This window comes from Amblyraja radiata, chromosome 19, assembly GCF_010909765.2.
Source record: "Amblyraja radiata isolate CabotCenter1 chromosome 19, sAmbRad1.1.pri, whole genome shotgun sequence".
Lineage (NCBI taxonomy): Eukaryota > Metazoa > Chordata > Chondrichthyes > Rajiformes > Rajidae > Amblyraja > Amblyraja radiata.
In genome coordinates this window covers 8379606-8394275 of record NC_045974.1, presented here as the reverse complement: position 1 = coordinate 8394275, position 14670 = coordinate 8379606, and the positions used below count along the sequence as shown (strand labels likewise).

At 48.9% G+C, this 14670-nt stretch overlaps 1 protein-coding gene across 4 annotated transcripts in view; it reads right to left on the bottom strand.

Moving 5' to 3' along the window:
- LOC116983788 overlaps nt 1-13191 on the bottom strand; it is a 41652-nt gene extending 28461 nt beyond the window's left edge. For 3 of the 4 annotated variants that reach the window (XR_004414814.1, XM_033037612.1, XM_033037613.1), the window contains exon 1: nt 12995-13175. The gene's annotated coding sequence lies outside the window, so the exon portion shown is untranslated. Of the gene's footprint in view, nt 1-12994 lie in introns of all 4 variants that reach the window. The other variant, XM_033037611.1, reaches the window with a different exon arrangement.
- Between the last annotated feature and the right edge of the window lie 1479 nt (nt 13192-14670).

Here is a 14670-nt window from a genome sequence, read left to right as displayed (position 1 = left end):
CCCTCTCTCTTGAAAGCATCCAGTGAACCTGCCTCCACCGTCCTCTGAGGCAGAGAATTCCACAGACTCACCACTCTCTGTGAGAAAAAGTGTTTGGGTTGGGACACTTCTTCAGACTGAGAATCAGGGGAAAGGGAAACGAGAGATATAGAAGGGGATGCAGAGAGATATAGAACAAATAAGTTAAAAGATTTGCAAAAAAGTAACATTGATAAAGGAGATCATTGTTAGCTGTTGGTAGACAAAATTACTGGAGAAACTCAACGGGTGAGGCAGCATCTATGGAGCAAAGGAAATAGGCAACATTTCGGGTCGAGACCCTTCTTCAGACTGCTTGTTAGGCGAGAATGAGTACCGACAATGAGATTCAGCAAGACGACTTTGAAGCTGGTACGACTTGGGTGGGGGAGGGATGGAGAGAGGGGGAATGCCGGGGGTATGAATTCTGATTTCTCTAACTTCAAGTAACCCCTTGCATTCCTTCTCTCTCCATCCCTCCCCATGCAGAGATGCTGCCTCTCCCGCTGAGTTACTTCAGCACTTTTTGTCGATCCTCCTTTAATTTATTGGCTGACAGTTTTATGATATCTATGGTGCCGTAGTTCTTGAGATTCACTAATTGGTTGCAAGGATCTTCTGTAGCTCATTAACTCGAGTGCCTCACAAGCGGCACCGAAGCTGTGAAAATGTAATAGAAAAGGAACTGCAGAAGCTGGCTTATACCAATGATGGACACAAAGTGCTGGAGTCACTCATAGAAACATAGAAAATAGGTGCAGGAGTAGGCCATTCGGCCCTTTGAGCCTGCACCGCCATTCAATATGATCATGGCTGATCATCCAACTCAGTATCCCATACCTGCCTTCTCTCCATACCCCCTGATCCCTTTAGCCACAAGGGCCACATCTAACTCCCTCTTAAATATAGTCAATGAACTGGCCTCAACTACCTTCTGTGGCAAAGAAATCCACAGATTCACCGCTCTCTGTATAAAAAAAGATTTTCTCAAGAACAGCTCGGCGTGCACCCTGCGGGATTTGGTGAGAATAATTCATTTTTATATTGGAATTAACATATATGTCTTTATTGATACTATCACTTGTAGTAGTGTTATTAACTACTTATTAACAATACATATTGTGGTTTTTCATTTTTTTTTTTTTTTTCGTTTCTCTTTTCTTTCTTATATATAATCAAATTATTATTTAATCACTCTCTTAATGATTTATAACTGTTCTATTCTTTTTCTATCATTATTTCTAAAAAAAATAGTAGATAAGTATTACTAGTGTTTTACTTAATGCAAATTGAATTAATTTGATATAAAGTTGTTTGAAGCATTGTAATTGATTACCTTTAATAAAAAAATATATATTAAAAAAAAAAAAGATTTTCTCATCTCAGTCCTAAAAGACTTCCCTCTTATCCTTAAACTGTGACCCCTTGTTCTGGACTTTCCCAACATCGGGAACAATCTTCCTGCATCTAGCCTGTCGAACCCCTTAAGAATTTTGTAGTTGGTGACCCACTCAGCGGGTCAGGCAGCATCTCTGGAGAAAATGGACAGGTGACGTCTTTGGGTCGGGACCCATCTTAAGACCCATATTTTTTCTCTCCTCTGAACTTTTTCAGACAAGCAGTGACCCTTCACATATCTCCAGCATCTACATTCACCAGCGTAGCCAATTTCAGATTCCACACAGCTCAATGATTTTTCAATCTGACCATTCAGAAAGGTGGAAGGAAACAAGGAGTCTGAAGAAGGGTTTCGACCTGAAACGTTGCCCATTTCCTTCGCTCCATAGATGCTGCTTCACCCGCTGAGTTTCTCCAGCATTTTTGTCTACCTTAAATGAACTGCACGATTAGTTTAGTTTAGAGATACGGAAACAGGCCCTTTGGCCCACCGGGTACGCACCGACCAGCGATCCACACACATTGTTAGCTGTCCAGAACCAGGGGGCCACAGTTTAGGAATAAGGGGTACGCCATTTAGAATGCAGATGAGGAAAAACTTTTTCACCCAGAGAGTTGTGAATCTTTGGAATTCTCTGCCACAGAAGGCAGTGGAGGTCGGTTCTCTGGATGCTTTCGAGAGAGAGGTATTTAGATTAGATTAGATTAGATTAGATAGCCTTTATTGTCATTCAGACCGAAGTCTGAACAAAATTGAAGCAGTCATACATACAATACAATAAAAAACAACAATAAACACATATTAACATCCACCACAGTGAGTCCACCCAACATCTCCTCACTGTGATGGAGGCAAAAGTCTTAGGTCTCCAGTCTCTTCCCTCCTCTTCTCCCTCTGCGCTGAGGCGATACCCCCCGGGCGATGTTACAACTGTCCCGCGGCTCAAACACCGCGGCCCGGGGTGGTCGAAGCTGCCGCCCACCAGTCCTGCTGACGCAGCCGCTGGCCCGCGGCCGAACCCCGGACTCAGGCCACCGCCGCCAGAACACCGTCCCAGCCACCGGAGCACCGTTCCAGCCCCGAGCCGGATCGCCCTCACGTGAGTGCCGTTACCGTCTCAGCCTCGCGCCAGGCCGCCCCGACTGGGCTACGCTCCTCCCTCGGGCTGGGCCGCTCCGACTGGGCGCCGCTCCTCCCTCGGGCTGGGCCGCCCCGACCGGGCACCGCTCCTCCCTCGGGCTGGGAACGCCGTACCTCCCCGAGCTCGGCCACTCCGACGGGAGCACTGTTCCTTCCTCGGGCCGGCCGTCCTCACGGTAGCGTCACAGCCCCTCATGGAAGCCCTGTTCCAGCCCCGAGCCGGGCCGTCCTCACGGGAGCGAGCTCAGTGCGAATCCTGGCGGGCTCTGCCTCCTGAGCCTCGAGGTCGCCAGCTCCGCCATTAGGCCTCAGCGCAGACGGAGGCAGAGAAGGGGAATACGACAAAAAAGTCGCATTCCCCCGCAGGGAGAGACAGCAAGCCCCGTTTCAACCCCCCCCCCCCCCAAAACAGAAACTAAAAACCAAAACTAGACTAACCAAAACGAAAATAAACAACCCAAAAAACACAAAACAAACAGGACTGCCGGAGAGCCGCTGCAGCCAGAGCCGCGCCGCCACTAGGAGATTGAAGCAGTCACTTAGAGCTCTTAAAGATAGTGGAGTCAGGGGATATGGGGAGAAGGCAGGAACGGGGTACTGATTGTGGATAATCAGCCATGATCACAGTGAATGGTGGTGCCGGCTCGAAAGGTCAAATGGCCTACTCCTGCATCTATAGTCTATTATTAACACTATCCTACACACACTGGGGACAATTTATATTTATAGAGAGCCAATTAACCTACAAACCTGCATGTCTTTGGAGTGTGGGAGAAAACCCACGCCGGTCACGGGGAGAACGTACAAACTCCGTACAGACAACACCCGTGGTCAGGATCTCCGGCGCTGCAAGCACTGTAAGGCAGCAACTCTGTCACTGCGCCACCGTGCCGCCCCGATGCTATTTTTTTTCTTTAAAAAAAAAACAAAGTGCTGAGGTAATGCAGCGGGTTAGGCAGCATCTGTGGAGAAAATGGACAGGTGACATTTCAGGTGAGTGAAAGAGTTAATGTCCATTAACTCAGCATGATGGGATAAGTGACCATTTTCTGCACACCTGCTTGTTTGTACGCTTAACTAAGACTTTGCCTCCATCACAGTGAGGATGTGCTTGGTGAACTCACTGTGGTGGATGTTTAATTTGTGTTTATTGGTTTATTGTATGTTTTGTTATTATTGATTCTGTGTATGACTGCAGGCAACATAATTTCTTTCAGACCAAAAGGTCTGAATGACAATAAAGGATCTGTCTGTCTGTCTGTCTGTCTGTCTGTCTGTCTGTCTGTCTGTCTGTCTGTCTGTCTGTCTGTCTATCTGTCTATCTATCTATCTATCTATCTATCTATCTATCTATCTATCTAGTAGCTTCGCGATTGTTGAGAGTGGAAAAATACTGATAACACATGTGGGCGTAGCCGAAACTTGTAATCTTCGGAAAAACCATGGCATAACATTATCTGGAACGGGCTAACTGGTGGATATCGGCAGGTGCTTCTTTGAAGTTGTTTCTTGGAAAAATGATTATTGGCCTGTCCGAATTAGGTTATTTTTAAGTGACTGCCTGCGATTGTCATAGTCGTAGCAGTTGACAACTACAACAGCGCCTACCTCAGGAGAAGTCAAGCTACGCTCATTGGCGTCAAACCCACTGTCGCCGACCGTCTCCGAAAAATGTTCAACGTGTTAAAAATCCAGCTGCAACCAAATACTACTCACGACCATACAGGCGGCACTCCGGTGACGACAGACTAGTCGGTGGCAATCGCCCCAAAAAAATAAAATTAAAATAAAATTTAAAAAAATCGCCTAAGGGGGCCCATAATCGACTTGAGCAGTAGATAAGAAATTGTAAAAATGCTGTATCTTTGAGTGGAAGCATGTGGAGTGCTGAGTATAGTTGTATACTCTTTGCACTAGTCCCCTCCACTCCCATTTGATGATCGATTAAAGCTTGGCTTAGTTTACCTCAAACCATTTGTGTTGTTGTCTGTTTTAAGCAGCGAACTTTATCACGAGGACCATCCTTCAGACACTTTTTTCCACTTCTTCTTCTTCTTCCTTGCTCTTCTTCAGTCAGAAGCAATGGCCTTTTGCAAACTCCAGGACCTACATTCACCAGTGCCAGGATCATCCTGCAGTGCAGACAGAACCCAGGACCACAGCCTAATCCAGATTCCACACACAGCTGAATGATGTTTCAATCTACCCACTTGAAAGGTGGAAACAAGGAACTGCAGGTGCAGTTTTTTTTCTCCTCAAAAAAGACAAAGTGCTGAAATAACTCAACAGGCCAGGCAGGATCCCTGGAGAACATCGATAGGGGATGTTTCAGGACGGCTCCCTTACCAACCCATTTAAAAAGAGGTTTTGGTTGCTTTTCCAGTTCAAAAGATATAGGAGCAGAATTAGACATCCGGCCCATCAAGTCTACTCTGCTGATCAATCATAGCTGATCCATCTTTCCCTCTCAAGCCCATTCTCCTCATAACCCCCAACACCCGTACACATCAAGATTCCGTCAATCTCCACCTTAGGAATATCCAATATCGGCCTTCACAGCCGTCCGTGGCAAATAATTCCACAGATTCAACGCCCTCTGACTAAAGAAATTCCTCCTCGTCTCCTTTCTGAAGGTACGCCCTTTTATTCTGAGGCTATGGCCTCTGCTGTTAGACTCTCGCACTGGTAGAAACATCCTCTCCACATCCACTCGAGCCAGGCCCTTCATTATTCGGTAAGTTTCAATGAGGTACCCGCTCATCCTCCTAAACTCCAGCGAGTACAGGACCAGTGCCATCAAACGCTCATATGTTAACCCAGTCATTCCCACAGTCTCCGGTAGAGACCGATGTTGGGAAGCTCCAAATGATACAGAAGGTTTTGACAAACCCCAATCCGGGGTCAGATCGCTCGGCGCGGGGGAGTTACGGTTTCCCCCCCCCCCCCCCCCCCCGGAGATGCGGGAGCTTGATAGCCCAGACGCGAGGGCCCAAACGCCTCCGGCGACGGGAGCCAAGATGGCCCCGTCAACGGAAGGCTCGAGGCTGCCGACCGCGGGAGAACAAAGAAGGGAAGAGATTGAACCATCAGTGAGGAATGGGGAGGAGTCACTGTGGTGGATGTTTATGTTAAAATGCATTTTGTGTGCTCTGTTGCGTTTTATTGATATAACTGTACAGCAAATGAAATTCCTCGGATTAGATTAGATTAGATTAGATAGCCTTTATTGTCATTCAGACCGAAGTCTGAACAAAATTGCAGCAGTCAAACATACAATACAATACAATAAAAAACAACAATAAACACATATTAACATCCACCACAGTGAGTCCACCCAGCATCTCCTCACTGTGATGGAGGGCAAACGTCTTAGGGCTGCAGTCTCTTCTCTCCTCTTCTCCCTCTGCGCTGAGGCGATACCCCACCGGGCGATGTTAAAAACTGTCCCGCGGCTCAATCACCGCGCCCCGGGGTGGTCGAAGCTGCCGCCCACCAGTCCTGCTGACGTAGCCGCTGGCCCGCGGCCGAACCCCGGACTCAGGCCACCACCGCCAGAACACCGTCCCAGCCACCGGAGCACCGTTCTAGCCCCGAGCCGGATCGCCCCCACGTGAGTACCGTTACCGTCTCAGCCCCGCGCCAGGCCGCCCAGACATGGGCGCCGTACCTCCCTCGGGCTGGGCCGCCCCGACATGGGCGTCGCTTCTTCCCCGGGCTGGGCCGCCCCGACATGGGCGCCGCTCCTCCCTCGGGCTGGGCCGCCCCGACATGGGCACCGCTCCTCCCTCGGGCTGGGCCGCCCCGACATGGGCGCCGCTCCTCCCTCGGGCTGGGAACGCCATACCTCCCCGAGCTCGGCCACTCCGACGGGAGCACCGTTCCTTCCTCGGGCCAGGCCGCCCTCCCGGGAGCGTCACAGCCCCCCACGGAATTACTGTTCCAGCCCCGAGCCGGGCCGCCCTCACGGGAGCGAGCTCAGGGCGAGTCCTGGCGGGCTCTGCCTCCTGAGCCTCGAGGTCGCCAGCTCCGCCATTAGGCCTCAGCGCAGACGGAGGCAGAGAAGGGGAATACGACAAAAAAAGTCGCATTCCCCCGCAGGGAGAGACAGCAAGCCCCGTTTCAACCCCCCCCCCAAACACAAACTAAAAACCACAACTAGACTAACCAAAAACGAAATAAACAACACAAAAAACACAAAACAAACAGGACTGCCGGTGAGCCGCTGCAGCCAGAGCCGCGCCGCCACTCCGAAACATGTTGCGAAACATACTTGATTACGAGTAGGATACCCGTGATTAATTGTCCATAAGTTGGTGTTTGCTGAAGAATAAAGTGTGGTGATCAGAACTGAAAGACCACTGGAGCAACAAATCCCAGTCGTACATCAACAGTGAACATACTGGTGAAACCATACCCTGAGGAAATGATACCTGACCCAAAACGTCACCTATCCACATCTTCCAGAGATGCTGCCTTGACCACTGAATTAGTTCAGCACTCAGTTCCACACAGGTTTCAGCAGCTGCAGTTTCGCCTAAATTTAAACATCGCCAATTCAGAAAATCCTCCTTTCACTCTCCACCTGGGTGGCGCAGCGGTAGAGTTGGCAGCCCACCAGCGATCCCCGCACATTAACACTGTCCTACGCACACTAGGGACAATTTACATTTATACCACGCTAAGTAGCCAACAAACCTGAACGTCTTTGGAGTGTGGGAGGAAACAGAACATCACGGAGAAAACCTACACGGTCACGGGGAGAACGTACAAACCCCGTACAGGCAAGTCGGGATCAAACCCCGATCTGTATCAGAATCAGAATATGTAAAAATCTTATCGTTACCATGTAGTGTTTTTGCGAATATCTAAAGGCACATACATCTCTGCCCCCCCCTCCCTCCACCACCACTTCCTCTCTCCCCCCCCCTCCCTCTCTAGGGAGTGGTGAGTATTAGGACCTATGGGTGTGTGGTGGAATATTGTGTTCGGGACCAAACCTCCCCTGTGACGCCGCGCGCCCCCTCTACTCCTCACTATCTACCTCCCTCCCTCTCTACCCCTCTCCCCCCTCCCTCTCTAACCCCCTCACCCTCTCTCTCTCTACCCCCTCCTTCTCTAGCCGCACCAGCGCATTTGGGGGCTACGCGTGAGTGGATAAGGCGGGGGATGGGGAAAAGGAGCGAATGAACAATATTAACATAATATCAGGGGGGGTGGTTAGTGTATGTGGGGGGGGTGGTGGTTAGTGTGTGCATGTGACGCCCCCACCCCCCCACGTGCAACTGCGTGTTGACGGGATGGGACCCAACAGGTCTCACTTGGTCTAGTAATAACTAAAACTCTCATCTTGTATGTATGTATATGAGTGTGTATATGTGTGTGTGTGTGTTTAGATTTTCGCAAAAACACTAGGTAGTAACGATAAGATTTTTACATATTCTGATTAACATTTTTCCCCTCTAAGCAGTGATCAGGTTCACTTAAGATCCTATATTTCATAAGTTATTCGTGATTAAAGCTTTTAAAAATGCCAACCTTCACAAGATTTTTACTGTTAAAATTATTCCTCACAGCTTCCAACACAATTCGATACAAAGTTGCAAGACAGGAACACTCTGAACTTAGTCCTTCAACAGGAGGGGGAGGGCGAATTCAACAGGAGGGGGAGCGCCAAATGGTATTGCGATTGGAACTGCTGCAGCAGGCAGGGGAGGTGCAATTGGAATCCTATATACACCTATTAAAAGTCTGATCTTGGATGTGGATGTGTTTGTTCGTGTGTGTGTTTGTTTGTTCGTGTATAATCATTTCTCGAAAAAACTACGTGCTAACGGTAGTATTTTTACATATTCCGGTAGAGATTTTTTCCCTGGAGCCAGAAATCGCCTTATCTGAAAATGTCATGCTTTATTTCTCGAGTTATTAATGAAAATGTTCAAATATCTGACAAAACTTTAAAATAAAAACAATTGTCTTTCGCTTATTCCCTGATTGTAGCCCTGCTCGCAACCTTGTTGCTCTCCAAGTACACCGAGTCCTGCTAGCCCTAGCAAGTGCAATTGCAATTTTTTAAAGTCACAGTACACCGAGTTCTGCTTGCTAGCCAGTGCAATTGCATTTTTCTTTAAAGTTTAAAAATGAGGGAGGGTGAATAAGGCAAAATGAGCAGCCCCTGTGCCGTTGTGGGCTATGGGTGAGTGGTGGAATATTGCGTTGGGGGAACGGGTTGTGTAGGAGAAACGGGTGAGTGGTGGAATATTGCCTTGGGGAACGGGTTGCGATGGGGGACCAGGCCTCCTGTGTGGGCTATGGGTGAGTGGTGGAATATTGTGTTGGGGAACGGGTTGTGTTGGGGGACCAGGCCTCCCTTGTGGCAGGGACCCAACGGGTCCCAGTTGGTCTAGTATAATATGAAAACAAACAAATACCCATATTCTACCTTCCATTTTATCAGCATCTGCAGTTCTATCTTAAACATTTCGTCCACTCCACTGCGAAATCTCCTCAAGGAATGTCTACTTTGAAGTTCTCCTCCTCTCTCCGAAGACAGTTTAGCAACCTCCTCTATCACTGCCCCCCCTCTCCGTGATTCCTCCTTCACTCCGACTCTACGACCACGTCTTAACCCAGACCCATTACCACAGCCACGTTTGTTTTCTCGGGACTTGCCTGCGCCTCCATCTTTTACCTCGTGGAATCCAGCTCTGGTTCCAGACATCACAGTTCAGACGCAAACAGGACTATAGGTTCCAACAGTCGATCTGCTGCCATTGCTGCCACGACGAGCATCACCAACACTCACCGCCTTCCTGGCCGATCTCAGGCCCGGACCACCGAAGACCTTGGACTATGCCGACCCTCGCCACTCCACCGCCCACCAGCCGGCTGCAGCCGTCGCCTTACCCGAGTCCCAGGATCAGCACCGGGCCCGAAGTCTCCACAATGCAGACTCTCACACCACGTGGTTTGACTGCGCTGGGTCCTACTGCTCCCCCCCCCCCTTTACAGGGAACCACTATGGGGGTTCCACCGGGTCTTCCCCTTCCAACCAGATGACCCCAGCTACTCCCCACCCATACAATAGTCCTCATGCCTCCTTCCTCTCCGAACACCCACCATCCCCCCCCACCAGACATCGCCTCGGCCTCCTTCCACTCACCTGCCTTCCTCTGACCCCAACCCCCATCCTTTGCGCGTGTTCACCATCCCCCCTGACCTCCCCCTTTCTGATACGGAATGGTCTGTCCTCAGCAGAGGCCTCACCTTTGTTCTCCTCCGCCCCTACCACAACGGGTTCCGGGTCCGCCACAATGTAGACCTCTTCTTCTGGTCCTTGCCCATAACAACTTCTCCTTCTATTCCTCTCACTTCCTCCAGATCCAAGGCGTAGCTATGGGCACTTGCATGGGCCCGAGCTATGCCTGCCTTTGTAGGGTACACGAACAATCCCTGTTCCAGGCATACACTGGCCCTATCCGTGGCAGTGAAGAAAGCCTTCATAACAAGAGGAACTGAGTATAGGAGCAAAGAGGTCCTTCTGCAGTTGTACAGAGCCCTAGTGAGACCACACCTGGAGTATTGTGTGCAGTTTTGGTCCCCTAATTTGAGGAAGGACATTCTTGCTATTGAGGGAGTGCAGCATAGGTTTACAAGGTAAATTCCCGGGATGGCGGGACTGTCATATGCTGAGAGAATCGAGCGGCTGGCCTTGTACACTCTGGAGTTTAGAAGGATGAGAGGATATCTTATTGAAACATATAAGATTGTTAAGGGTTTGGACACGCTAGAGGCAGGAAACATGTTCCCGATGTTGGGGGAGTCCAGAACCAGTGGCCACAGTTTAAGAATAAGGGATAAGCCATTTAGAACAGAGACGAAGAAACACATTTTCTCACAGAGAGTTGTGAGTCTGTGGAATTCTCTGCCTCATTGGGCGGTGGAGGCCGGTTATCTGGATACTTACAAGAGAGAGCTAGATAGGGCTCTTATAGATAGCGGAGTCAGAGGATATGGGGAGAAGGCAGGAACGGGGTACTGATTGGGGATGATCATCGATGATCACATTGAATGGCGGTGCTGGCTCGAAGGGCCGAATGGCCTACTCCTGCAACTAGTGTCTATTGTCTATCCACAAACTCTACCTCCGCTACACTGACGACTGCATTGGTGCTTCCTCCTGCACCCATGCAGAACTCACTGACTTCATCAACTTCACCACTAATTTCCATCCTGCATGAATGAGTTAGTTATTAATTGATTCCTGTTGTAAAAAAACAATTGTATTGTATGATGTGATTTAGAAAAAAACCATGACAAGGTTTTTTTTTAAACGCAAGTTGAACAGTTCACAGCTCTCTTACAAGTTTTATTAATGTAAATTGAAGAGATTAATCAGATAAGTAGGGGCCAGAGGATGCCATTGGGATGACTGGCTTTTGGCAAAGAGTGAAAAACAACTCCATATTTGGAGGTGGCTGATGGTTTCTGGTACATTACCTCATGCAATTGGTATTAAGTCTGTAGGTATATTAACCCAGGTTTTCTGGTATTTCTGTGTGCGTGTTGCTGGCATATTCAGATATAAAATTGTTGCCTCTGGGTCTCTAGGTCCACACCCGTCAGACATTAAATTAAAGCTTTGTATGGTCTTAAGAATTTGTACTTTGTCTATCTTTTTAAGTGAACTTTTACATGCACTCAAATTCACGTTGACCATCTGTGACATCTCCCTGCCGTTTCTAGATCTCACCGTCTCCATCACAGGAAACAGACTATTGACCGACATCTACTACAAACCTACTGACTCCCATAGCTATCTTGACTACACTTCTTCCCACACTTCTTCTTGTAAAGACTATCCCCTTCTCCCAATTCCTCCGTCTACGCCGCATCTGCGCCCAGGACAAGGTTTTTCATACCAGGGCATCAGAGATGTCCTCACTGTTTAGGGAACAGGGGTTCCCCTCTTCCATTAGAGATGAGGCTCTCACTAGGGTCTCCTTGATATCCCACAGCTCCGCTCTCATCCCCCCCCCCCCCTCGTAACAGGGACAGAGTCCCCCTTGTCCTCACCTTCCACAACATCAGCCGTCGTATACAACATATAATCCTCCAACATTTTCGCCCATCTTCACCCCTTTCTGCTTTTCGCAGAGACCGTTCCCTCCGTAATTCCCTGGTCAACTCGTCCCTTCCCACCCAATCCACCTCCTCCCCAGGTACTTTCCCCTGCAACCGCAGGAGATGCAACACTTGTCCCTTTACCTCCCCCCTCGACTCCATCCTAGGACCCAAACAGTCTCTCCAGGCGAGGCAGAGATTCACCTGCACCTCCTCCAACCTCATCTACTGCATCCGCTGTTCCAGGGGTCAACTGCTCTACATCGGCGAGACCAAGGGCAGGCTCGGCGATCATTTTGCTGATCACCTCCGCTCAGTCCACCTTAACCTACCATATCTCCCGGTGGCAAAACAGTTCAACTCCCCCTCCCATTCTGACCTTTCTGTCCTGGGTCTCCTCCATTGTCAGAGTGAGGCCCAGTGTAAATTGGAGGAACAGCACCTCATATTTTGCTTGGTTAGTTTAAACCCCAGCGGTATGAACATTGACTTCTCTGACTTCAGGTAGCCCTTGCTCTTTGTCTTCATCCCCCTCCTCCCCCCCATCCCAGTTCTCCCACTAGTCCCACTGTCTCCGCCTACATTCTTTCTTTGTCCTACCCCCTTCCCCTGACATCAGTCTGAGGAAGGATCTCTCGACCCAAAACATCAGCAATTCCTTGTCTCCATAGATGCTGCCTCACGTGCTGAGTTTCTCCAGCATTTTGTGTCTACCTTCGATTTTACCAGCATCTGCAGTTCTTTCTTAAACAAAATATCCATATTCACCATTTGCAAGCCCACAAACCCTTTTCACGGCTTTCTAAGGTAGAAAGAAGTGTACTTTAAAGTCCCAGTGTTCCAAATGCACTGATTACAAGTCAACACAATCCCTGCCATCGGTTACTTCAAATAATTCAAGTCTACACAGAAACAATCACTTGGGGTTTTTTAAGGCTGATTTAAATCATGTATTGTTTCAATACACAAAGAATACATAGATTGCTACAACATGTTGAGGCAGCGACCTTTTATCGTGGGACTACAGCAATATAACAATCAGAAGTTTAAAAGAAATCAAACGCGGACTGGGGCTGGGAAGGGGACAAATCTCCCTATCTCCCTATCTCCCTCCCTCCCCCACCGCACACTACTAATTGTAAACTAATCACTTTCAGCTTTGTTAAAGCAGGAAACAAAAGGCTCAAAATGTTCATTAGTTCACAAGTTTATAGGAGCGTGATTAAATTGTTTGGGAATCTGACTGTGGTGGGTGGGGGGTGGCGGTGGACAAAAACAAAACATGTAACAGGACGAGGGTGAAGCGCGGAACGTTACCTGGGTTGTCTCTGTCGCCACGGATCAGCAATTGTCGGGAGTCGCACACACGGTGGCAGGCAGGCAGGCAGGGGGCCGGTGACATGTACGGCCGGGGGTATCTGCGCTGCTGCATGTGTGCTGGGTTGCAACAGTGGGCGAGTTGTTACATTGCAAAGTAACATTGTAGCCGCGCCCCCTCTCCCCCCGGCCATTGTGACGTCACAAGCGGCCGGGCCAGCGCTTAGCACGGCGGCCGAAATCCGAACGTGCCCGCCCGCGCCGCGACACGACCAGGCGCCCGCCCGCCCGCCCGCACAGTGTCTCCAGATCCAAGCAACTGCAGATGCTGGGCTTGCACAAGAGAGAGTGGGAGAAAACAAACAGAAGGCACAAAGTGCTGGAGTGCACAATCTCAGCACCTCACACAAAGGGTGGTGGGTGCATGGAACCAGCTGTTGGTAGAGGAGGTAGTTGAGACTGGGACTAGTCCAACAGCAGGCTGTGGAGAGGCCAAGTCAGTGGATATTTTCTTAAGGCAGAGATTGATGGATTCTTGATTAGTGCGGATGTCAGAGGTTATGGGGGGGGGGGGATGGGAGATGGGAGATTGCAACCTTCACGTGGTCCGCCCTGTTTCGACGAATGCAATCAACCTGGTCTGCACAATCAAATAAGATCAAATTGAACAAGTTGTCCGACAACTTTAGGCTGTGAATGCCATACACGAGAAGAATAAGAGGTTATGGGTAGGAGGCAGGAGAGTGGAGTTGAGAGGGAGAGATAGATCCACTATGTTCGAATGGCGGTGTAGACTTGATGGGCCTAATGGCCTAATTCTCACATAACATCTAAGGAACATTTAGACAGGTGCATAGATAGGAGAGGTTTGGAGGGATATGGAGCAAACGCGGGCGGGTGGGACTAATGTAGCTGGGCCAAAGGGCCTGTTTCCACATTGTAAGACTCTATGACTCAAGACAGTGCACCCACCTGCTATGAGAGCACTCAGAGCCACAGAATATGGGAGACGTTGAACAATATTTCAAAAAATAAATTATTCAGATCATTTTTGCTGTTGTCAAAGCTGCAGACATAGTTCATAAGTTACAGGAGCAGAATTAGGCCATTTGGCCCATCAAGTTTACTCCGTCATTCAATCACAACCCAGTGGTATGAATATTGGTTTTTCTAACTTCCAAGTAACCCCTACATTCCCTCTCTCTCCATCCCTCCCCCACCCAAGTCGTACCAGCTTCAAAGTCGTCTTCTTGAGTCTCATTGTATGTACTGGTTTTCACTTCGCTCACAGCAATCAATGACCTGTTTCCTTAATTATTGTTTCTTTTTTGAATACCTTTCAACTATTTACAATGTAAATGGATTTACTCTGTAAATGGATCGATTGTGATCATGTATAGTCTTTCTGCTAACTGGTTGGCATGAAACAAAAAGCTTTTCACTGTACTTCAGTGCACGTGACAATAAACTAAACTGAACTGAAGTCATTTGTTCTATATCTCCCCACATTACTGTCTATATCTCTCGTTTCCCTTTCCCTCCCCTGACTCTCAGACTGAAGAAGGGTCCCGACCCGAAACATCACCCATTCCTTCTCTCCAGAGGTGCTGTCTGACCCGCTGAGTTACTCCAGCTTTTAGTGTCTATCTATGACTAATCTATCTTTCCCTCTCAAC